Genomic DNA, 24,270 nt, shown 5'->3' with positions numbered 1-24,270 from the left:
GTAATTCAAATTTCCCGCGCCGTAAAGCTTGTTTGTAATTGGTCCAACCTTAGGCAAGTTTACTCCATAGACTTATATATTATCATAGACAGAGTGTCATTCAGAGCGAAGTCACGACACCATCTTTTTTATTTGACTCAGTGCTGTTTCACTCTTACGCATAGTAAAGCTGAGACAGTAGTCCTCCCCTTCCGTGCCTATACTCACACTTAATGTCATCTTAGTTTCTCGATACAACGTGGTAGAAAAAGATACCGCAACCCAGTCCAAGTGATCTTGTCGTCAGGAAGCGCAAAGGTTAGGCTCACTCTGTTAATATATACCTCTATGGTTTATTCCACTGTTATCAAATTTTGACACTAATGACATTTATAAAATTTTGACACTATTTTTTTGTATTTTTTGTGTTTTTTGTGTTTCAGCGATTTTTTGTATTTCTGCGTTATTCCTTTAATTTTTAGATTTTTAGTCTGCTTTTATTACTAAGTTGTTAAACAGTTGTTTTTAGAACTCTTTAGCGACGTATTAGTATAATATAATATGTATGGATTACCGTTGAAAGCCGATATGATCAACCAAAAAAGAAGATGCATGGTGATATTACTAGTGACTTTCTTGTGTGTGAATCTGTCTTTTTAGTTTACTCCTCTTGGTTTAAAAACAAAGCTTAGATGGATTTTAATTTAACAATGCTCGTTTGAAAGGTACCTATTTAAAAACGCTTTCATTTGAAGGTATTTACATTTTTTTCTAGTTTAGTTAAATTTTGATACGTAGTTGGAAATCATTTTGTAAGTTTTCGAATTACGTAGCCTATAATACACATAGTTTCAAAAGTTATGCATCACCCCTCGTATTCACGATGTTTACGCTTTTATAAACCCCTAACTTTATCACATATTTAATGGGCCTTTTTTATAAAAAATATACCATTTTTGGTTTTTTATTTTATTTAATTACCCATTTAATTGACCTGGTTTTGCCAAGGTGTAAACATTTGAAAAATTTATTCTGGTGAAATTTTTGAAAACGTGATTAAAAATGAATCGTACTTTAATTTCGGAGTTGGATCGTATAAGAATTATCGATTTAGTTGAAGAAGGCCATTCACAGCATTTCGTGGAGGAAACAGTGGGTGTTTCTCAGAGTAATGTCTCACGGATATGGAATAGGTTCCTGGTGTTTAGTGTATAGTGTGAACACACCTTTAGGTGTCAGTGTATTTGTCACATTGTCAACGTCAATCAGAGCAGAGCACTTGTCACGGTCTAAAATAAAACATGTACAAAAGTTTGTAATCATATATGTTTAATAAATATTTACCGTACAAAAAAAAAAAAAAAAAAAAAAAAAAAAAGATGAAAATACATTATGATAAAACGAGTCCTAAATCCTTAATAGAATATAAAAAGGGAGATAAAGTAGTAGTTAAAAGTTATAGAGAAAAATATGGATATTTTTTCAGGTTCAGGTGTTTTCCCTGGTACATGCCATATAACCACTAACAAAAATTTTGAACCGGTTAGTCATCCCCCAACTAAAATACCTTTAGCCATACGTGATGCTTTTAAAAGCGAGTTAAACAGATTAGTTAAAAGAAATGCCATAGAAAAAATTGAACAAATTGACTATAGAGCGAGTATAAATAGAATAGTCTTAGTTGAGAAATCTAATGGAAAGATTAGGTTATGTTTAGACCCATTAGACTTAAATAAAAGTATAATTAGAAAACCCCGTACAAATTTAAGTATTGAAGAAATAAGTTTAAAATTAAGTGGTAAAAGTATATTTACAGTCTTTGACTTATCGGAAGGTTATCATCATTTACAGCTTGATGAAGAATCATCCTGGAAATGTTGCTTCGCTACCCCCTTTGGAGTATATAGGTACAAGGTGTTACCTTATGGACTTTCAGACTCACAAGACTTGTTTGAAGAAGAAGTTGAATAACATTTTGGTGATCTTGAAAATGTTACAATTTGTCATGATGATATGATCGTTTCTGGAGCCACTCAATTGGAGCATGACAAGGCAGTCAAACAAGTACTAGCGAGGGCCAGACAAGTAAACGCAAAATTTAACAAAGAGAAATTTCAATTTTGTCAATTAAAGGTTAAATTTATGGGTCAAATATTTTCAAAAAATGGTATGCAAATAAATCCAGATCGTATTGAGTCCCTAAATAAATTAGAATCGCCTAAAAATAAAACAGAACTTCAAAGAATCATTGGTTCTTTTAATTATGTGAGACGATATGTCCCAAATATGTCTGAATACATGAGTCCTTTATGTGAATTATTAAAGTCTAATATTGAATGGCAGTGGTTGCCAAAACACCAACAAGTTTTTGAAAATTTAAAAAAAATTATTAATGAGGCACCAGCTCTAGTTTCTTTTGACGTAAATAAAAAAATTGTTATTCAGTGTTATGCCTCTAAAAATGGTTTGGGGTGTTGTATGTTTCAGGAGCACGAAAATACTCTTAAATTAGTAGCATGCGCTTCTCGTACAATGAACGACCATGAAATTAACTATAGTCAAACTGAAAAGGAGCTGCTTTCAATATATTTTAGCACACAAAAATTTCATGATTTTATTTATCGTGCAACAGTAGATATACAGACAGACCACAAGCCTATAATTTCGATAATGAAAAAACCGATTTGTAAGATAGGGTCTGTACGTTTACAACGTTTAAGATTAAAATTATTAAAGTATAATTTAAATGTATATTATGTCCCTGGGAAATATGTCCATTTTGCAGACATGTTATCCAGAGCTAGTCTTAAAGTCAAGACACTTGATCTTGAGATGTTAGAAATGGTACACACTGTATCAATACATTTGCCTATGTCTGATGAGAGAAAATTAAATTTTAGAAGGGAAACTGCCAATGATAAAATATTAAAGAAAATTTCAGATTTTTATTATAATGGTTGATCAAGAATAAATAGTATTTCACCATTGTGCAAGCCTTACTATGTCCTGAAAAATGATTTATATGTTGAAGCAGGTCTGATTTTTATGGGTGACAAGATAGTGGTACCAAATAGTTTAAAGTCTTTTATTTTAAATTTAATACATAAAGGGCATTTAGGCATTAATAAAACTATACATAAAGCTAGGCAGTTATTTTTTTGGCCAAATATGTCATCTGACATTACATTATTTATCAAACAATGTCGAACTTGTGAAAAGTACATGCCAAGTAATCGTAGGGAACCCCTATTACCCCACTCAGTCCCAAAACTACGTTTTAATAAAATAGGAGCAGACATACTGGAATTTGGAGCAAAGGCATATCTAATCTTAATAGATCATTTCTCTCATTGGATTGAAATATGTCCTTTACAAAATAAAACTTCGGAATCTGTTATAGATGCGATGCAGAATGCGTTTACAAAATTTGGTTACCCTCAGCACTTAATCGCAGATAATTTACCCTTTGTATCATTAAAATGCAGGGAATATTACAAGAACAAGGATATCACAGTCTCTACTTGTACACCATACCATCATCAGAGCAATGGTTTGTCTGAAAAGGCTGTTAGCTTAGGAAAACAAATTTTACGGAAAAGTTTAGCAGAAAAAAGTGATTTTAGAGACTTGCTCTTGGAATACAATAATACCCCTATCATTAGTTTAAAAGCCTCCCCAGCTCAAATTTTACAAAGTAGAACACTTCGAACACAAATTCCAGTGACCCAAAATAAATTAGAACCAGAAATTCAAATGCATATTGTCAATTATCTAAATGAACAAAAACAAAAGATGAAAATACATTATGATAAAACGAGTCCTAAATCCTTAATAGAATATAAAAAGGGAGATAAAGTAGTAGTTAAAAGTAATAGAGATAAAATATGGTATAAGGCAGTTGTTCTAGAGAAAGCTCGAGAACCAAGAGCATACTGGATACGTAAGGAAAGTAATAATAAAGTTATTAGGCGCAACAGCAGTCAATTAAAACCATCTTTAACAAAATCAAATTATGATGCTATGTTGGAACCCGAATTGTTTCCCGACCAGTATATACCTGAACAAAAAACATATTTGAATAATCAGATTCCTATAAGTAATAATGATATTGTAGATGATATCAATCTATTATTTAGGACAATAGATGTTAATAAAAATGAACAAGTAATCTCTGACCCAGGTACTTCAGGTTATCAAAGATCTCGGTTTGGACGATCTATTAAAACCCCAGTGAAACTTGATCTTTAAGGGGAAGGTGTTTAGTGTATAGTGTGAACACACCTTTAGGTGTCAGTGTATTTGTCACATTGTCAACGTCAATCAGAGCAGAGCACTTGTCACGGTCTAAAATAAAACATGTACAAAAGTTTGTAATCATATATGTTTAATAAATATTTACCGTAATCTGTAATCCTTTATTCGATTAGTTATCGGAATATTAAATATTAAACACCTGGAAACAAACTCGATACGGAATAGAGCTCGGTCTGGTAGACCCCGAGTTACCAATGATTGACAGAATAGATATATCAGAATTTCCATCTGTAGAAATTCTTCTATGTCTGTACCAGACCTCCAAAGAGAATTCAGGCATGCTACAGGAGTCAGAGTATCGTTGGCTACAATAAGAAAAAGAATTTTAGACTCAGGTTTGAGGAGTTGTCGACCAATAAGAGTTTCTCAGCTACATCTAGACATGTTTTGGACCGCCTCCAGTGGGCTCAAGAACACATACAGCTCCCCCAACAGTTTGGGAATTTTGTGCTTTTTTCAGACGAGACCAGAATCTGTTTAAATACTGATAACCGGCGAATTCGTGTGTGGCTAGTTGTGCAGCTTTTGTTGGCTCTTGCCACACACGAATTCGCCGGTTATCACTATTTAAACAGATTCTGGTCTCGTCTGAAAAAAGCACAAAATTCCAAAACTGTTGGGGAAGCTGTATGTGTTCTTGAGCCCACTGGAGGCGGTCCAAAACATGTCTAGATTGTAGCTGAGGAACTCTTATTGGTCGACGACTCCTCAAACCTGAGTCTAAAATTCTTCTTCTTATTGTAGCCAACGATACTCTGACTCCTGTAGCATGCCTGAATTCTCTTTGGAGGTCTGGTACAGACATAGAAGAATTTCTACAGATAAAAATTCTGATATATCTATTCTGTCGATCATTGGTAACTCGGGGTCTACCAGACCGAGCTCTATGCCGTATCGAGTTTGTCTCCAGGAACCTATTCCATATCCGTGAGACATCACTCTGAGAAACACCCACTCTTTCCTCCACGAAACGCTGTGAATGGCCTTCTTCAACTAAATCGATAATTCTTATAGGGTCCAACTCAGAAATTAAAGTACGATTCATTTTTAATCACGTTTTCAAAAATTTCACCAGAATAAATTTTTCAAATGTTTACACCTTGGCAAAACCAGGTCGATTAAGTGGGTATTCAAATAAAATAAAAAACCAAAAAAGGTATATTTTTTATAAAAAGGCTCATTAAATATGTGATAAAGATACGGATTTATAAAAGCGTAAACATCGTGAATACGAGGGGTGATGCATATCATTGCAACTTTTGAAACTATGTGTAGTTATAACCTCTATAATTAGTTAACCTATAAAATACAACGTATATTTTGCGGGTTTGCAAATTATTTCGCCAAAAAGGTTGACATTATAAGAAGAAAAATGAGACCGTGTGCCCTATAGTCGGTCCACTGGGCTCAGAGATATAGCTCTTTAAATATAGGGTAAAAAGGGCTATTTTTGACCCTGTCGAGAGACATATCTTAGGGTCCAAGGTCATCTAGAGGGGTAAAAAATTAGCTATGGGCTACTTTTTTCAGGTACAATAATATACTAAAGTACGGGACCCCCTCTGTTAGGACTTTTAACCTTTATAAAAAATGGCAACGGTGGCAACACCGCGCGCGCCTCAGTGACACCTAAAAACTAGAATTCGGGAACTAATGTTGTTAAGAGTGTAGACAAGAAAACAGACTACAGACGAATACGCGAACCAAGAAGTGTATTTTGTGTAATTTGTACCTCTTTCAATTAATTACAAGTATCATACAGTCCACTAGTGTTTATTTCGATTATCAGCGACAGGAAACGAGTAAATTCCAAACACCCTCCCCCTAAAAAAGTGGTAGAAAAGTAATTATTATTATTCTAATTCGATCAAAAAACTGAACTATCAATTATTTCTCATTTTCATCGCGTTGCCAATATTTTAATTAGTTAATATGAAGACATTCACTCCTTTATTAATTGCTTGATCAATTTAAACTTCATTAGTAATTACCGCTGTATCATTTGATAAAATGAGTGCCTAATTTCCTTCCTGCTTTTTATTAAATGATTAAGTTGTAATTTAAATAAACTATCCCAGTTTAGCTATATTATGCATAGAAATAAGAAAACATGTGAAATTTTGGAATGACTATTATACAATACACAAAAATGAGCCAAATATGTATATAAAAGAATAAATTAAATCAAATAAATAGCCATATAAAGCTTAACATGAATATATTTATATTTATTTATTTATTTATCAACCTCAACAGGAGTTTAAGACCTAGGGCTTATATATTCACAACACTGTATCCTATAATACTACTAAACTATACAGGGTGTCCAGAAACTCTACCGACAAACGAAGACAGGAGATTCCTCAGATAATTTTAAGATAATTTAACTCAATTCACCTAGTCCGAAAATGCTTCCTAAGGGAGCTAGAGCTCTTTGAAGATGGCGTCATGTAATTAGTTTTTCTTAAATACCTCCAGAACGCTTCTATTTAGAAAAACGAAAATTGGTATACATATTTACTTTCCAGAAATGAATCGATTCCATGCATTGCGAGTTTCCAGTACAGGTCATAGGCGTCCGTTTTGGGTAGGGCAACGGTTATTTTATCGCCTAACTTTTTTGTCTTTAATTTTTAAGCATTTTTGACTCTGAATTATTTAATTGTGGGTTATTCTAGTACTAAAAGGTACTCTTAGTTTAAGTCGATAGGATACACCGTTTTCCAGAAAAATCGATTTGAAAATTTTTCGTTCCTTGAATTAAAAAAAAAAAGATTAAAAAAAACTATTTAGAAAGATGGAAACTGGTACATTTATTTATATTCCAGAGATTAATCGATTTCATTAATGGCGAATTTCTAGTACCGGTCATAGGCGTCCGTTTTGGGTAGGTCAACAGTTATTTTATAGCATACCTTTATTGTCTTTAATTTTTAAGTATTTTTGACACTAGATTATTCAATTATAAGATATTCGAGTACTAAAAGTTACTCTTGTTTTAAGTTGGTAAAATACATCGGTTTTTTTTTTATTTTTTTAACTTTTTTTTTCAAATTCCCAAAACTAAAAACTTTCAAATCGATTTTTCTAGAAAACGGTGTATCCTATCGACTTAAAGTAAGAGTACCTTTTAGTACTAGAATACCTCACAATTTAATAATCCAGTATCAAAAATGCTTAAAAGTTGAAGACAAAAAAGTTATGCAGTAAAATAACCGTTGCCCTACCCAAAACGTAGGCCTATGACCGGTACTAGAAATTCGCAATGGATGGAATCGATTCATTTCAGGAAAGTAAATATGTATACCAATTTTCGTTTTTCTAAATAGAAGCGTTGTGGAGGTATTTAAGAAAAACTAATTACATGGCGCCATCTTCAAAGAGCTCTAGCTCCCTTAGGAAGCATTTTCGGACTAGGTGAATTGGGTTAAATTGTCATAAAATTATCTGAAGAATCTCCTGTCTTCGTTTGTCGGTAGAGTTTCTGGACACCCTGTATACAATATTACATTCATTTATATAAAACACTTAATATTCCTTATAGACTTTCCATACATTTCTTGACCACTTCCTTCCATTGTTTTCTGTCCAAAGCTTTTTCTTTCCAGTTCACAATATTACTCTTTTGTAAGTCTTCATATACGCTCTCTGCTCATCTCCTTCTTGGTCTACCTATTCTTCTTTTTTTGGATTGGCTTACGTAATAGTACCATTTTTGGCATTCTTTCCCTTCCCATTCTTTCAATGTGTCCTAAATATCGGATTCTCTGTGCTTTGGTTGCCGTCGTTATTTTTGGTTCGTTATAGAGTTCTTCAAGTTCCTTATTATTTCTTCTTCTCCATTGACCATCTATTTTCACGCCTCCATATATTGCTCTTTGTATTTTTCTTTCCCATCTTTCTAAAGGGTCTATTTCTGATTTTTTAAGCACCCATGTTTCACATGCATATAAAACTGTAGGTCTGATAACGGTTTTGTAGATTCTTATTTTTGTTTTTCTTGAGACATATTTTGATTTCATTAATGATCGCAATGCCCCATACTTTTTGTTTCCTTTTGCTATTCTTGCTTTTATCTCGCCTTCCCCATGTCCCTTTTTATATATTTTTACACCCAGATAAGTAAATTCTGAAACTCTTTTAAACGAGCATGAATTTTCTCCTTCTATCTTAACTTGTGAAATTGTCCTCTTTTTCTTTATCTGTTTCTCCCATTATCATGTATTTTGTCTTTTCCTTATTTGTGAGGAGACCAAACTTTTTGCTTCTTTTATTATATTTCTCATTAATTTTTTTTGCTCTGTCTTACTTGTCGTTAATAGTGTTAGATCGTCTGCGAATGCTATACATTGATGGCCATTTTTAAAAATCGTTTCCTGTGTGTTTATTTTGCTTTTTCTAATTATTCCTTCCAATATTACATTAAAAAGAGTCGTTGATAGTGGGTCTCCTTGTCTTAAACCTTCCTTTGTTTCAAAATTATTTGAGTATATATATTAAACGTATAATAATAATTATTTGATGAATATATTAAACGTACAAAATAACAAATAACAGGTCAAGCGAAAAGTTTAAAACATATTTAGAAATAGATAAAGTAAGAACAGAAACACAAGAGCATTCTATAAGAAAATTATTAACCAGAACAAAATCTTTAAAGGAAATATAAAAGGCATAAAAGATAAAAATGGAAAAGTATCAGAAAATGATGAAGAGTTTAAAGAAATTTGGACCAACTATATTAAAGAATTATTAACAGAACAACAAAAGAGGAACTTGGGGAGATTCTAAATAGCAGCAGCAATGGTAAAGCTTCAGCACCGGACGGTATCAATACGAAGCTTATAAAATAGGGTGGAGAAGAATGAAAAGAAAATTGTACTATTTAATAAAATACATATGAGACGAAAAAAAAATGCTGTAAGAGTGGTACAAAGGACAAGTTATCACGATTCATATAAATGGAGACCAACAAATGTGTAATAACTACAGGGGATTCACGCTATTAAACACAGCATATAAAATACTGTGACGAATACAATAGGACAGCATCAATGAGGATTTAGGTCTTCAACAGATGACATACATACGGTTAAACAAGTTATGGAGAAAGGTCATGGATATAAAACAGAGATTGAACTGCTTTTTATAGATTTTCAACAAACATTTGATACAATAAAAAGATCAAAATCAATGGTAGCTCTGAAAAAAATGGGAATACAAAACAAATTAAGACAATAAAAATCGACAATGAGTAGAACTCTAGTGAGTTTAAAAACTCAAGTACGAGACACACAAGAATTTGTCATAAATAAAGGGGTTGGACAAGGAGATTCATTATCAGCAACTCTGTGTAATCTTACCATAGAATACATCATCAGGAAAATCAACAAAGGTACCCTCAGAATAAGAGAAGGACAGCATACGCTGAATATATTGTGCTAATAACAAAAAATAGAAAAACAACGGAACGAATATTAAACGAAATGGTAAGAGAAGGAAAAGTAATGCCGAAACTCTAAGCATGGCAAAAAACAAGAGGAAACCCTTAGAACCCAAGAAAGAAAAGTACTAAGAGCAATATTAGGACCAATATTAATAAATAAAAATGAATTTAGACAATAAACGAACCTTGAACTACTAGAAGAAATTAAGGAAGATATGGTGTGTAAAATAAAAAAGCAATCCACAAAATGGCTACGATATATATGGAGATCAGGATCAACTACGTCGATATTCTCAATATTGGAATGGAGACCATCTGGCAAAAGAAAACGTGGAAAACCTATATGGTTACAAGAAGTCATAAATGACCTTCAGTATGATGTAAGCAAGTTAGAAAAGTAGCATGTTAACTTGGGAAAGGATCACTACAGGAGAAATGTTGCCATTTTTTGGCAACAATGTTAAAAGACCCTGCCTTTCAGGGCGACGACTAACGCAGCCACGGAGGTAAAGCTACCTGAGGAACTGAAAACCAAAACGTTATAAAATAAAGAGTGTTGAGTAAACGAGTATAACTATAAACATAGAAAAGGAATTGACTTTTTTGATTTTCTTATTAGTAAACGACGTATTTGATTTTGGCATCGTACAATTAGTAGATCAGGATAAATTTATGCGTCACCCTCTACAATTTCTTGTCGAACTGTAGTGTTGAAACAGTTATCAAAAATAAAAATAATCTTAATAAAAAATTTTAAAACCCTACAATTTCAACGCGTTTCTTAAAATATTTTATTTTATACTATTTCAACTCTTTTGTTGCACGCAAACTTTCAAATTGCTTCATTAGAACCATCGTCACAAAAATAATTACTCTTGAGATTTTTAAAATTTTTTATAAACCCTGTAATTAAATTATTTCATGTCCTGTATAGGTACATACTTATATGCTATTATTTTATAAGATGCTTATCTTCATCTTTGTAATTGTGAGAAAAACGATTATGTTTTTTAATACAGGGTGTCCAGAAACTCTACCGACAAACGAAGACAGGAGATTCCTCAGATAATTTTAAGACAATTTAACCCAATTCACCCAGTACGAAAATGCTTCCTAATGGAGCTAGAGCTATTTCAAGATGGAGTCTGGTAATTAGTTTTTCTTAAATATCTCTAGAACGCTTTTATTTAGAAAAACAAAAATTGGTACACTTATTTATCTTCCAAAGGTAAATAGATTCCACCCATTGCGAATTTCTAGTACCGGTCATAGGCGTCCGTTTTGGGTAGGACAACAGTTATATTATGGCATAACTTTTTTGTTTTTTATTTTTAAGCATTTTTGAGTCTGGATTGTTAAAACGTAAGGTATTATAGCACTAAAAGGTACTCTTACTTTAAGTCGATAAGATGCACTGTTTTCTAGAAAGATCGATTTGAAAATGTTTCGATTTTTGAATATCAAAAAAAATTCAAAAAAAAAACTATTTAGAAAAACGAAAACTGGTACGTTTATTTATATTCCAGAGATGAATCGATTTTATTAATTGCGAATTTCTAATATCGGCCATATGTGTCCGTTTTGGGTAGGTCAACGCTTATTTTATCGCATAACTTTTTTGTCTTTAATTTTTAAGCATTTTTGACACTAAATTATTAAATTATGAGGTATTCTAGCTCTAGAAGTTACTCTTGCTTTAAGTTGGTAAAATACACCGTTTTTTTTTAAACAAATTTTCAATTTTTTTATCAAATTCAGGAAACGAAAAATTTTCAAATCGATTTTTCTAGAAAACGGTGTGTCCTACCGACTTAAAGCAAGGGTACCTTTTAGTACTAAAATACCTCACAATTTAAGAATCCAGTATCAAAAAGCTTAAAAGTTAAAGACAAAAAAGTTATGCAATAAAATAACCGTTGTCCCACCCAAAACGGACGCCTATGATTAGTACTAGAAATTCACAATAGATGGAATCGATTTAACTCTGGAAGATAAATATGTGTACCAATTTTCGTTTTTCTAACTAGAAGCGTTCTGGATGTATTTAATAAAAACTAGTTAAAAGACGCCATCTTCAAAGAGCTCTAGCTCCCTTAGGAAGCATTTTCGGACTAGGTGAATTTGGTTAAATTGTCTTAAAATTATCTGAGGTATCTCCCGTCTTCGTTTGTCGGTAGAGTTTCTGGACACCCTGTATAATAATTTCTGACAGAAAATACGTGTTGATAAAAGTTAATAATATATTGATATTTAATAGACAACATTTACTCCAATTAATATTTTTAATTATATAATTTCTAGTTACTACAGATATTTTATAACATGAAGTTTTGTTTGCAATGAAACAATATCAAAATTATCATCAATTAATTATTTATTTCTTCATTTGAAAAATTGCTATGTCTCAGTTATAAAATAACAAATTGATATAAACGCCATTTTTTTTAATTAGGTTGCTGTCAATTTTACATGGCACACTTATATATTAGAGAAATAAAAAAAAGACCTATGGACTGTGACAAATCCAGGTATCTGAAATGCCCTCCTCGTTCAACTAAAATACCTCCACATCTTCTCCTGTTCATCGTAAAAGGCGACAAATCAGAGTAGCTGTCCGCTGACTTTTATCCAAGTTCCTAGCCTTTACCTGTGTGATACTTAATACCCCCAACTATCATACGATAACCATGTCTACCTATCATACACGTCCTGATACCCACACCCATATCTGAAGAAAAAACATCCACGAATATAAAAACCAGTGGAGGAAATCACTAAAAACAAACGAATATCCATGGGGCATATACATCTATACTATACATCATCCTAAGATACCTCCATCCCAACCTCAAGGTGTAACACCATCGTGCCGAAGGGCTGCATATCCCAGGGGTAACATAGTGGTTTAGAAGGTGGGTAACCACCCGAGGGGAAGAAACAGCCTTGGAGGGGCAAAGGCACACTGCCCCACTGGACCCATCAGCACGACCCAACTCGTGGAAAAAAAATGAGATGAAAAAAAGCAATAAATACTGAAGAGAGAGCAGCGGAAGCGAAAGAGAACACAGAAGAGGGGAAGAAAACAAATGGGTGAAACTCGAGAGTAGAAAAGCTGGAGGAGAAAAGTTGAAGAAAAGTGTAACGTTGCAAACGTCACATCTTTGATATTTTATTTTTAAATAATTATTTTATCTTATTTTCTTTAATATTTCATTAATAATTATCTTCTTCTATTTGGTTTACCCATTTCCCCTTTAAAAATTGGTTGGCGTCCGTTTTATAATAGGCAACCCTATTTACATTGTATCATCTCTTGTGTTCCATGTTCGTTATTTCAAATTTCGGTTCAAGGTTCGTTGTCATGTCAGACAGTGACAACCCCCATATCTCATTCTCAAAATGGAGGGGTAATGTTTTAAAAGGCAGAGCAGCTTCAAAAATAAGTCATTTCTATTTCAAAAAATCTTCCTCTTGGGGTGAGTTACATATAGTTTTTTTTAATAATTTCTTACAGTCATTATATTCCATCCATTCCATTCCTTCTTATAACATTTTTTATATCTAACCTTCAAATGTTCTATCATGTGTTTGGTTTTTATATTTTTTTTATGTGTGAATCAAATTTTAACTATTCTCCTCATCTTAATTTCATTTAAGTAATTTGTTCTTGTCATCTGCTACTCTTTTTGATTATATCTTGAAGAATGGTAGACTGGCACACTTTGGTTATTAACTTCTTGATCGTTGATATGTGTTTTACTCTTCTAGTTTTTGGGATAAAAATCAACGTCCTCCCTCCGGGAGCTTCAGGAATCCTCAATCGCCGGCGATATAACAACGAGGGACATGTCATCTAGACTGCAACCACATTCCATCTTGACTGCAACCAATCAACACCTGTAGGCCTGGTGGCCTAGAACATCCACGTCTCCAGAGCCAGTTGCAGAACCAGCAGCAGTACCATTCAACATCAAGAAGATACCATCAGCTACCAAAAGTCATAAGTATAATCCAGAATTGTTAGTTTTTGGCAAGAATTTGAATACATTTGTTAATGCAATTTACTAAGTCATTTTATTTATTATATATTTATGAACAATAAACATGATTAGTTAAAAATATTGTTTTGTTTGCTACCATTCTAAATTTTCAGGGTTCATATCTAAGGTTAGGACAAGACGAACACACACCTGAGTGACTGAGCTAAGCTAAGGGTGTAGCGATGGCTATCTTAGTTGATTGGGGTAATATTTTCGACTATTGTTTCAATTAGCTGGGGTAGTCCATCGCTTACTCGTTTCAAAAGGAAGAAATCGGAGGTAAAGAAAGCACAAGCAAAAGCAACTAAAAAGACAGAGAAGATAAGAGGGAAACGGGAGAAGAAAGACAGAAACAGCATATTAAGAGAGAAGAAGAAAGAGAACAGAAAGAGATAAAGAGGGAGAAGAGAACAGACAGAAGGATGGAAAAAATGAAAGGAAGGAGATTCTAGGGAAAGAAAACGTAAAGCAAGAAGAAGGGAGCACGAGCAGTTCGGACAGCGGAAGCAGCTCCGATGATGAGTGGCAAAAACAGGAATCAACAAAAGGAAGATTAAACAAGAGAACAGAAACGACCAGTTCGGAAGAAGAGTAAGACACACTCAACTACAAAACCAGATCAAAGTTGGAACGCCTTCAAGATAGTGTAGCTGCACTTGAGAAACTTACATATGGTCGAGGTTACAAATACAAAGCTAGTCTGAAAGAGTGAGGTGGAGATCCTGAGAAATCGGTTTTTCGAGTATACCAAGGAAGTGAAGGGCAACAAAAAGAGGTTCCAAGGAAGTCTGTTTGCACGACATCCAGAGGCATGCATACCATCATGGAATCCTTGAAAGTTAAGAAGATGGTGACAATGGGTATTCAAGTTGACCTAGAGAACACAGAATTTTAAAAGGAGGATGGACACTATCGCAGACAAAACGGCAATCCTAAATGAGGACTGACCGGATAACGTCTTCACGAGAACTACAGTCAAAGAGGGGGACATTTCTGAAATAATAGCAGACGTGTAAGTCTTTGTTACCAAGAATTAACCTGACAAAAAAGCCATGGAAACGATGAAAGGTATATTTCCTGAGATACCATGCGCTCCAACGGAGGTGGACGAGGATGGTGGCCTGGGAAATATGAGAATCACGATGTCTGCCCATAAAGATGAAACGTGGATTGACAAGGAGAAGTAGGTATGGATTCAAACGTCTTCCAAACGAAAAAGAAGAATCCGAGCCGATGACGTTCCTCAACACATGCAGGAAACTGGTACAAAATATGGAGGAGCTAGGAAGATAAAACGTGGGAATCTACACGCCAGCAGTACTAGGAGTCGAGACATTGAAGAGAATCCTGGAGTAGGTTGCAAGAGGAAGAAGGAGTATGACGATCACGCTCCTAGGCAAAAAAGCTAGAAGAGGGTGGGCGAACATCAACACCCAGCCCGGAGGACAGAATGGAGTAATAATCATTAGTAAAAGCAAAGAAACATAATTTGTGGATCTAATAACAGAAGCAAAAAAAATAACCTCGCATGAAGAAAGAGCATCGATATAAAAAGGATAAGACAGAGCAGAAACCAAGGAATATCACTGAAGCTGGGCAGAGGAAGGAAAACAGGGGAGGAAGGGAGAGCTGTGGCAAAGGAAGACATCGTAAAGAAAAGAACCTTGCTGCAGGAAATCTCACTCAACTCAACGCAGGAGAACACCCAAAAGCAGCAGGTAAAGAGCGGGCATGCGACATCGTAAAAGTCTGGACCGAGACACGAGGCGAAGTAAGAGGGATGATAAGTACCGTGGTCGATGTGGAATAAAGAAGAATAAAGGTAAATTATACCTCCTGCCGAGTTATAGAAGCAAGGATAGAAATAACCAGATGCCTGAGATGCCCCGGCTTTGGACTCTCTATCAACGTCACTATTTAATGTCGTTATAGAAGGAACAATAAGTCCTACCAAAATAAGATAAAATTATAACATTGACGTCAAAACTTCTGGCGTACGCTGATGACATAGCAGTGATTAGCAGAAACCTAAACAGTTTAAAGGAAGAATTTGCGAAGTTGTACAAGGAAACATGCAAAAGGGGTATGGCAATAAATCAAAATAAAAGAAAATACCTAATATGCTCAAGAAAAAATACAGTTAATGTGACAAGGTTAAATTTTGGCGAATATTAGTTTGAAAAGGGAGAGCACTTAAATGAAAGAATCCTGGGCGGAAACATAACCTAGTGGAAATATAACAACTTCCTCAAAGATAAGAAGCTTACTCAGAATACTAAACTGAAAATTTACAGAGTAGCAATTAGACCAGTAATCACATTTATATGATGCTAAAATAATGTGCTCGATAAAGAAGAAAGATGAAGAAAGATTGTAGTGCAGTCATTGAAACGTAAAATAGGTTTTTACCTCCGAAATTTTTTGCTATGAACCGATATACATGAGATTTTGGAATTAGGCTTATCTTACCCTTAACTTCAAAAGTGGTATTGACCCGAACTCCGCTTTTTATTTTTAAGGGGTGAAAACAACCCCTTAATGGAAAAATTGGAAAACGTGTTAATTAATAAAGAGTGACATTGTGAAGTGTTTTCTAACACAATAACCTCATGTTACACTCATTTTCATCCCCTTGAAAACCGTAAAATCATTGCAAATTGCCCCTAAATCAAAAAAATTTACAAAAAATTAATTTAGTATGACATAAAAAGGTATAAATATAGAATAAATGATATTTTACGTTCTCTATCTTAATTATCATATTGTTAACCCCCTTTCAACCCTTAAAAACAACCCCTAAATAGAAAAAATTTCCAAAAACTTAATTTGGCTTGATAAGAAGACTTAAATATAGAGTAAATAATATTTTACGTTCTCTATCTTAATTATTTAATTGTTTACCCCTTTCAACCCTTAAAATGAACCCCTCGATTAAAAATTGTATAAAAATTCTTTTGATAAACTAAAAAGGATTTAAATGTCCACGAAGAGTTCCACGTCCACGTTCTCGAAAAAGGTATGCTGGAAAATCATATGCTCAAGTTCTTTAACCCTTAAAACTACCCCTAAATTAAAACATTGAATATGTATGATTTAGTTTTTGGGTCATAACTACTTCAATTTTGAAGCTATCACAACTTATAAAAAACCATTTTAAAGGTAATTAAAAGAGCTACAACTTTTTCCAGTATAATATGTAGTGAAAAACCTTTTATTTTGAAACGGTGAAGGATCAAAGGGCTCGAGAGAGACTTTGGTTGCGCTACCGCGCGCTTTTTAATCAATCATATCTTCGTCAATTTTGGTGTGATATGAAAAATAAACAAACCAAACAACAACTAACAGACATTTTTGTCAGAAAAAAAACCTATTTTTTTATTATTAAACTTTTTTACGTATCTTTCATTATTTTTGAATATCTTTCATATTATGAAAAGAAATTGGTTTTTTTTTTTAAATTCGAAAATTTTTTTTCTTAAAATCGTGATTTTTTCAAAAAGTATGTGTTCCAAAGCAGCGAAACTGCGAGAATCCATCAAACTCTATATTAAAGTTGATTCTAGATGGAATACGATTAATTTTAATTTTGGTGGAAATGACACTTATGAAATCCATTGATTTAAAAAAAAAACCATTAGATGTTCCTCTTTTTTTCATTACAGCTTACTCATTTTACATACAAAAGACTTTTAACAGTACTCATTTTAAAGCTAATTTTAAGCACTATAAAGTCCTTTCTCATTAGCATGCATAAAATTTATTCGCTTTCCGCTAGATGGCATTGAATACATCGATTAAATTTCACACAAAATAAAAAACGGCTTTGATCTTCAATATCTCGCTTAATCTGGCTCCTAGAACACTCCTTAAAAAACCAATTTGTTTATTTTTTTACCTGCTACAATTTTATTTAGTATAATATTATCGTTAAAATGCATATTTTTGGAGGTATTTGCAAGAAACTGTTGAAAATCGTGAGAAAATTTCGAATTTTCAATTGCCAATATCTTGAAAAGTATTACGTTTTTGAAAAAACTTTATACAACATTTTTTGCTTAAAAATAGGTTTCCTATCGATATCTGAGGCTATTTAAAAAAAATGTCCACCACCGAAAAGGGGCGGCAACCACCCACAGGGTGAAAACGGAGTTCGGGACAATATCACTTTTGAAGTTAAGGGTAGGATAACCCTAATTCTAAAATTTCAAGTAAATCGGTTCATAGTAAAAAATTTCTGAGCTAAAAAGCTTCAATGACTGCACTATTGAGGATCTTAGAGAGAAAAATAATTCGAAGAATGGCAGGCCAATAGTTCAGAGAAATAAGGGAAAAAAATATCCTGTTGGTGACACAACCCCCTCCAGGCCGAAACCAAATTTTTTGAGTAGCATGGACATCTATAATAATAACTTATATGTTTCCTGCAGCCGATTTTGATGATATACACAGTTATAAACAAATGAAAATCAAAAAACGGTAAATTTTCGTTTTTTCCTCTATAACCAAAAAGTTAAGTATTTTAAACAAATTTGAGAGTGAGAAACTGATAAATCGTATAACAAACTTCAATATGGCGTTCGCTGAATATGTCCATCCTTATTGGTTGCTTAGAAAATTGCAAAATAAATCATAAATTTTGAGTTTTTATAAATATTCATAACTTATGTAAAAATTAACTTAGAACGTTCTTATTACACACAATGCTGAGACTTCTGGTGCTTAAATCATACCCTAAATTTCAAAGCAATTGGTTAAATAATTTAAAAGGTATTTAATTTGTTTTTCCCAAATTAATTTTTTTTGCAACGCTATAAGTCAGAAAATGATGAAGTTACACTAATACTTTGGATAGTTTATGAAAGAAGAAAATTTATACTATTAACTTAATTAAAAAAAAAATGACAAAAAATAATTCTAAATACTGCAAAATTATTTTGCAAAAACATGTGAATTAAAAATGAGGGGGGTGCTAACTTTTTTTCTACGGGTAACGGTTAAAAGTTATTCTAATTGTTTATAAGTAAGCAAAAAATCGACGTGTTTTTGCAAAATAATTTTACACTGATTAAAATTACTTTTTGTAATTTTTTTTAATTAAGTCAATAGTATAAACGTTCTTCTTCCATAAACTGCCAGAAGTCTTACTGTAACCTTATAATTTTCTGACTTATAGTGTTCCAAAAAAAATGAATTTAGGATAAACAAATTAAATAACTTTTAAACTATTTGATCAATTCCTTTGAAATTTAAAATATAATTTAAACACTAGAAGTCTCAGCAATTTGTGTAATAAGAAGGTTCTAAGTTAATTTTTACATAAGTTATGAATATTTATAAAAACTCAAAATTTATGATTTATTTTGCAATTTTCTAGCAACCAACAAGGATAGACATATTCAGCGAACGCCATATTAAAACTTTTTAGACGATTTATAAGATTCTTACTCTCAAATTTCATTAAACTGCTTAACTTTTTGGTTATAGACGAAAAAAGCGAAAATTTACCGTTTTTTTATCTTCATTTGTTTATAACTATGTATACATATCATCAAAATCGGCTGCAGGAAACATAAAGGTTATTAATATAGACTAATATACTCAAAAAATTTGGTTTCGGCCTGGAGGGGGATGTGTCACGAGAAAAATCTTATTTCTCTGGACTACCACTAAACTTCGGCAATAATGAATTTAGAAAACGAAATAATATAACTCTTAAAAGAAGACATCGTCAGATTTGTCATGGCACAGAGACTCAAATGGATGGGACATATAGAAAGGAGAAATCCAGAAGCAGTTATCAAGAAAATCACCAAATGGAGACCAGTATCGAGCAGACCACGAAGAAGATCGAAGACGAGATGGGAGAACCAGATAATTGCGGACCTTAAGAAGATGGGAGTTAGAGATACTACATTCTTTCACGGTTTTTGCTGTAAATTTTAAAGAACCGCTTGGATTGACATGAAATTGGCATACGCATAGCTAACAATGCAAAGAAAAAAAGTGATATATGTCCAAGATAAGTCCCGAAATGGATAAACTGACTAATTTTAAGCAACTTTTGTTCCATAGAGTTTTTTCACCAAATCAATACTTTTCGAGTTATTTGCTAGTGAATATGTTCATTTTTCAACAAAATAACCACATTCTTAGACGGTTTTTGGCAAATAACTCAAAACGTAAGCATTTTGTCGAAAAAATACTCTTAGCAAAACTATAACCTATAAAAAAGTGAAATAAAGGTGTATATATTAGGTCTCTATACCTAGCAAAAGCAGAGTTATAGCTAATGAAAAATAGGTTCATATTCGAAAAATTCCAAATAGAATAATTCAATGTGAAATATCCAAATAATGAAGCATCCTTGGAGAAAACACATTACAACTTTTTTAAAATGTTTAAAAAAAGCTTTATTTCTGATTTTATAAAAAAAATTTCTAGCATCAAATGTAAGCAAGTTACGCTCAAAATAAAGTTGGTCCCTTCTGTTTTGGCAAAAAAATCAGGAAGATCACCCCCCAATTAGCAACTTTAATGAAATTGATCGTTACCGCTTCACAAATTACTTTACTTATGTTGTGTTTATATGATCTGTCAATTTGGTTTTAAAGTAAAATTTTTAATAATTTTAATTTTGAAAAAAATGCTTTTTTCAAAGTAAAAAAGTTTCAAAGTATAAAAGTTGTTAGAGATACCAAAAATCTTAAACAATAAGAAAAGTCGGCTTTATATTTACTTTTCTGAATATTTTGTACTTTTTTGTTTTTCTGTAAGACAAAAATTGGTTAGGATTCGGTGTTTCTAAATTTGCATACACTCATGATAAGTGACTCGTTCAAGCCCTTTTAACTACAGCTCTTTCAAAATAAGGACTTTGAACCGATGAAACTTACAGATCATAATATGATCAATACATACGCGAGTAAAAAACTCGTGAAGTGGTAACAATTAAGTTCATTTGAAATGCTAATTAGGGGGTGATATTCCCGATTTCTCACCAAAAAAAAGGGACCAACTTTATTTTAAGCGTAACTTGTTTACTTTTGATGCTAATTTTTTTTTTTAACAAAAATAAGCATTTTTTAAACACTTGAAAAAAGTTAAAATGAGTTTTCCCCAAAAGAGTGCTTCGTTTTTTGGTTATGGAACCTATGGTTTGGTTTTTGGAACCTATTTTTCATTAGCTATAACTCTGCTTCTATTGGGTATAGTGACCTAATATATACACCATGTTTTTCACTTTTTTACGTGCTATATTTTTGATACGATTTTTTGTCGACCAAATACTTACTTTCTGAGTTATTTGCGAAAAACCGTCTGAAAACGTGGTTATTTTGTAGAAAAATTAACATATTCACTCGCAAATATCTCGAAAAGTCTTAACTTGGTGAAAAAACTTTATAGAACAAAAGTTGCTTAGAATTAGTCATTTTATCCATTTCCGGACTTATTTCGAACATATATTTTTAGGGGGTGAACACTTACAAGGGGGTGAAACTCACCCCTAGGGCAAAAGCACACATCGACACAATATCACTTTTTTCTTTGACTTGTTAGCTATGTGTATGCCAAATTTCATGTCAATCCAAGCGGTTTTTTTAAATTTAGAGGTTTTGCAATATTTTACTTTTAAAGAACGTACTATTGAAAAATATTGTAGAAGACGCCAAGTCTTGTTAATTTGGACTGATTTCCCGCAACACACGAATCGAAAAAGCCCAAAGAGGATGGCAATCTCTCCCCTAGGAGGGTAGATGCCATGATGATGATTATGATATATTATAAAATAAAAAAATATGAAAAAAAAAAATTTTAAGAAACGCTTTTCTTTAGTTACGAGTGACTAAAATTAAAAATATTATAAAAAAATCAACGAAAAAGCAAAAAATAAAAAAAAAATTGAAAAAATCTGCCACATCCGTCAAAGAAAAGCGTGGCGCGTGTTCATCGAATAAACGGTTTTCCCCCACGCTTTTCTTTAACGAATGTATTAGATTTTTCTATTTTTTTATTTTTTGCTTTTTCGTTGATTTTTTTATAATATTTTTAATTTTAGTCACTCGTAACTAAAGAAAAGCGTTTCTTAATTTTTTTTTTCATATTTTTTATTTTTTACTTTTTAGTCTTACACTTTTCAAACATTAAAATATATCGTCATGTTTATAAAAATATGTATAAAACATATGATGTACAAACATGAAACGTAGTCGGAATCGGCAAAAAATTTGAAACATTATTGTTTATTTATTAAGCATAACGTAAACAATTTACGTAAAAAGTGAAATTATGTATTGTTCATATCATTAGCTATACAATCCGTAACAGTTTCAAGTTTTTACATTGTAAAAAACAAGAGAATTTAAGCGTTTTCCATTAAAATCGTTTTTTTTTTTATTTAAACAATTAATAAACATGAAACTTTTTTTATTGACTATTCGTGTATTGTTCCCGCCAATGCATACGTCTGCAAATTTTCATTCATTTGCATTGAAGAAAAGGCAGTCAAATTAACGTCTAAAGATTTGACGCAAACTATTGAACTAAATAAAAGCGTTTAATAATAAAATAATATCGTAAAATATTATTAAAAATAATAAATTTGTATAATTATTTTACTGTTGTATATATTCAAAAATTATTAAAATTTCAAAAAAAAATAACTCACTTTGATTCAAACTCCTCTGCGCAATAATAATTGTCACAATTTGTTTCAGACAATAACCAACTATCGAATACCCCACAACTATCTAACGAACTGGTCAAACGGTGCCCCTCTATTTAGGAAAACAAATTATTGTCACCGAGAAAAACTGCAAGTGCAACTGTTCTTTGTCGTCGTATTCGACTAACCTAATGCGTTTGCAATCGGTTGTAATGGTGACTTACTTTCGTTTTTACCGAATTATTCTAAAGGTGGGGTTTTTCGTTAGAAGTGCATTTAAGCAAAACGGTATACACGGGTAAATTACAATGTTCAGCGAAATTGGTTTACTGTTTTGCTATTTGATTAATGTAATAGTAAGTTTAAAATAATTGGGTTTTTGTTTAGTATCATTAATTTTACATTGAAAAATATCAAGCTTGGAAGGTGACGCGCAGTGTATTCACATGAAATAAATTACTGTTTTTCTATGTAAGCGTTGATGTTTAGTTGAAAATTGTTATAACACCGCTACAGGCCTTGTAGGCCCTTGGCTTCGGAAACCTTTTATTTCCCCCCAATTTTTCCGGTCCCTTGCTTTTCATCTCCAATCTCTCACGCCTATTTCTAACAACATTTCCCTACAGCATTTCTAACAAGTCTTACTTTACCTACTGCCTCCAGCCCTTTCTTCTTTGGGCGTCCTCTTCTTTCTTCCCCATTTCTCCCTTCATCAGTCTTGTTTTAACATTTCGGTTCTCTAGTATTTGCAATATGTGACCAAGCCATCTAGCTCTTTGGGTTCGTATTTTTGACCTAATTATTGGTTTTCCATACATCTCATTGTTTCTTTACTTGTTCAGCTTCTCCAAATATTCTCCGCAGTCTGTATTCCTCCAAAGATTTTCCTGATCACCTTTTTTCTCTTATCTCTTCTTTCCGTTCTTCCTGCTGGTTCATGATCCACGTTTAGTTGGTATAGGTACATTACTGTGGGTACATTAATTATTGTCTTGTAGACTAGCAGTTTAGCTCTTCTTAGCTTCTTGTATAATAGGAAACAACTGGTTAAAGCAAATGATACAGACTCTAGTCTCAAAAATTTTGTATGTGGGGTACCACAAGGTTCAGTATTGGGTGCTCTACTTTTCCTTATCTTTATTAAAGACATCACTAGTTTAAAAATCGATGGAAAAGTTTTTCTTTTTGCTGGTGATACCAGTATCACTTGGAGCAACTCAAATATCGCAACTCTTCATGCTACTATAACTTCTGATCTACTCACAATAAAGTCCTGGTCCGCTTCTAATTGACTCTCTTTTAACGTAGATAAAACAGTAGCATTATCCTATAAAGGAGCTCTTCAACCCTTACCCCTTCATTACAGCCAGATCATTATCGTTGATTCTGTAAAGTTTTTTGGTATTTTTTTAGATAGCAACCTTTAATGGTCCCTTCATATCGGTGTTTATTTATTTATTTATTTATTTAACGGGTTAAGCAAGAAACTATCCTCAGCTTGCTTTGCAATATCTGCTTCGAAGAAGATGAATTTAGCCTCTTCCAAGATAACATAATTTTCTTTGTTCGAGTCCCATTTTCGATATGGTCTTCCTTTTTGGGGTTCTGGTACAGCTGCCCAATCCGATGTTATTTTTAAATTACAAAAAAGAGCAATAAGATATCTGTTTGGCCTCAGAATAACAACACATTGCAGAAGCTACTTCAAAGATCACAAGATTCTAACACTATCTTCTTTATATATTTTAGAAACTGTTTGCTTAATTCGTAAACATCTACATGTCTTTCCAGCAAGACCTAGATATGACTATTCCACCAGAAATTCTAGC

The 24,270-nt window shown here is 32.7% G+C and overlaps 1 protein-coding gene across 1 annotated transcript in view; it reads right to left on the bottom strand.

The window, feature by feature from the left end:
* The window catches only part of LOC114335796 (putative fatty acyl-CoA reductase CG5065), a 107,415-nt gene extending 84,727 nt beyond the window's left edge, over nucleotides 1–22,688 (bottom strand). The window contains exon 1 of the mRNA XM_028286084.2: nucleotides 22,445–22,688. The gene's annotated coding sequence lies outside the window, so the exon portion shown is untranslated. The remainder of the gene's footprint in view (nucleotides 1–22,444) is intronic.
* Between the last annotated feature and the right edge of the window lie 1,582 nt (nucleotides 22,689–24,270).

The sequence above is a fragment of the Diabrotica virgifera genome, chromosome 2 (genome assembly GCF_917563875.1).
Source record: "Diabrotica virgifera virgifera chromosome 2, PGI_DIABVI_V3a".
In the NCBI taxonomy this organism is placed as follows: Eukaryota; Metazoa; Arthropoda; class Insecta; order Coleoptera; family Chrysomelidae; genus Diabrotica; species Diabrotica virgifera.
The sequence above is the reverse complement of the archived record's forward strand: the minus strand, read 5'-3'. Positions and strand labels throughout refer to the sequence as shown.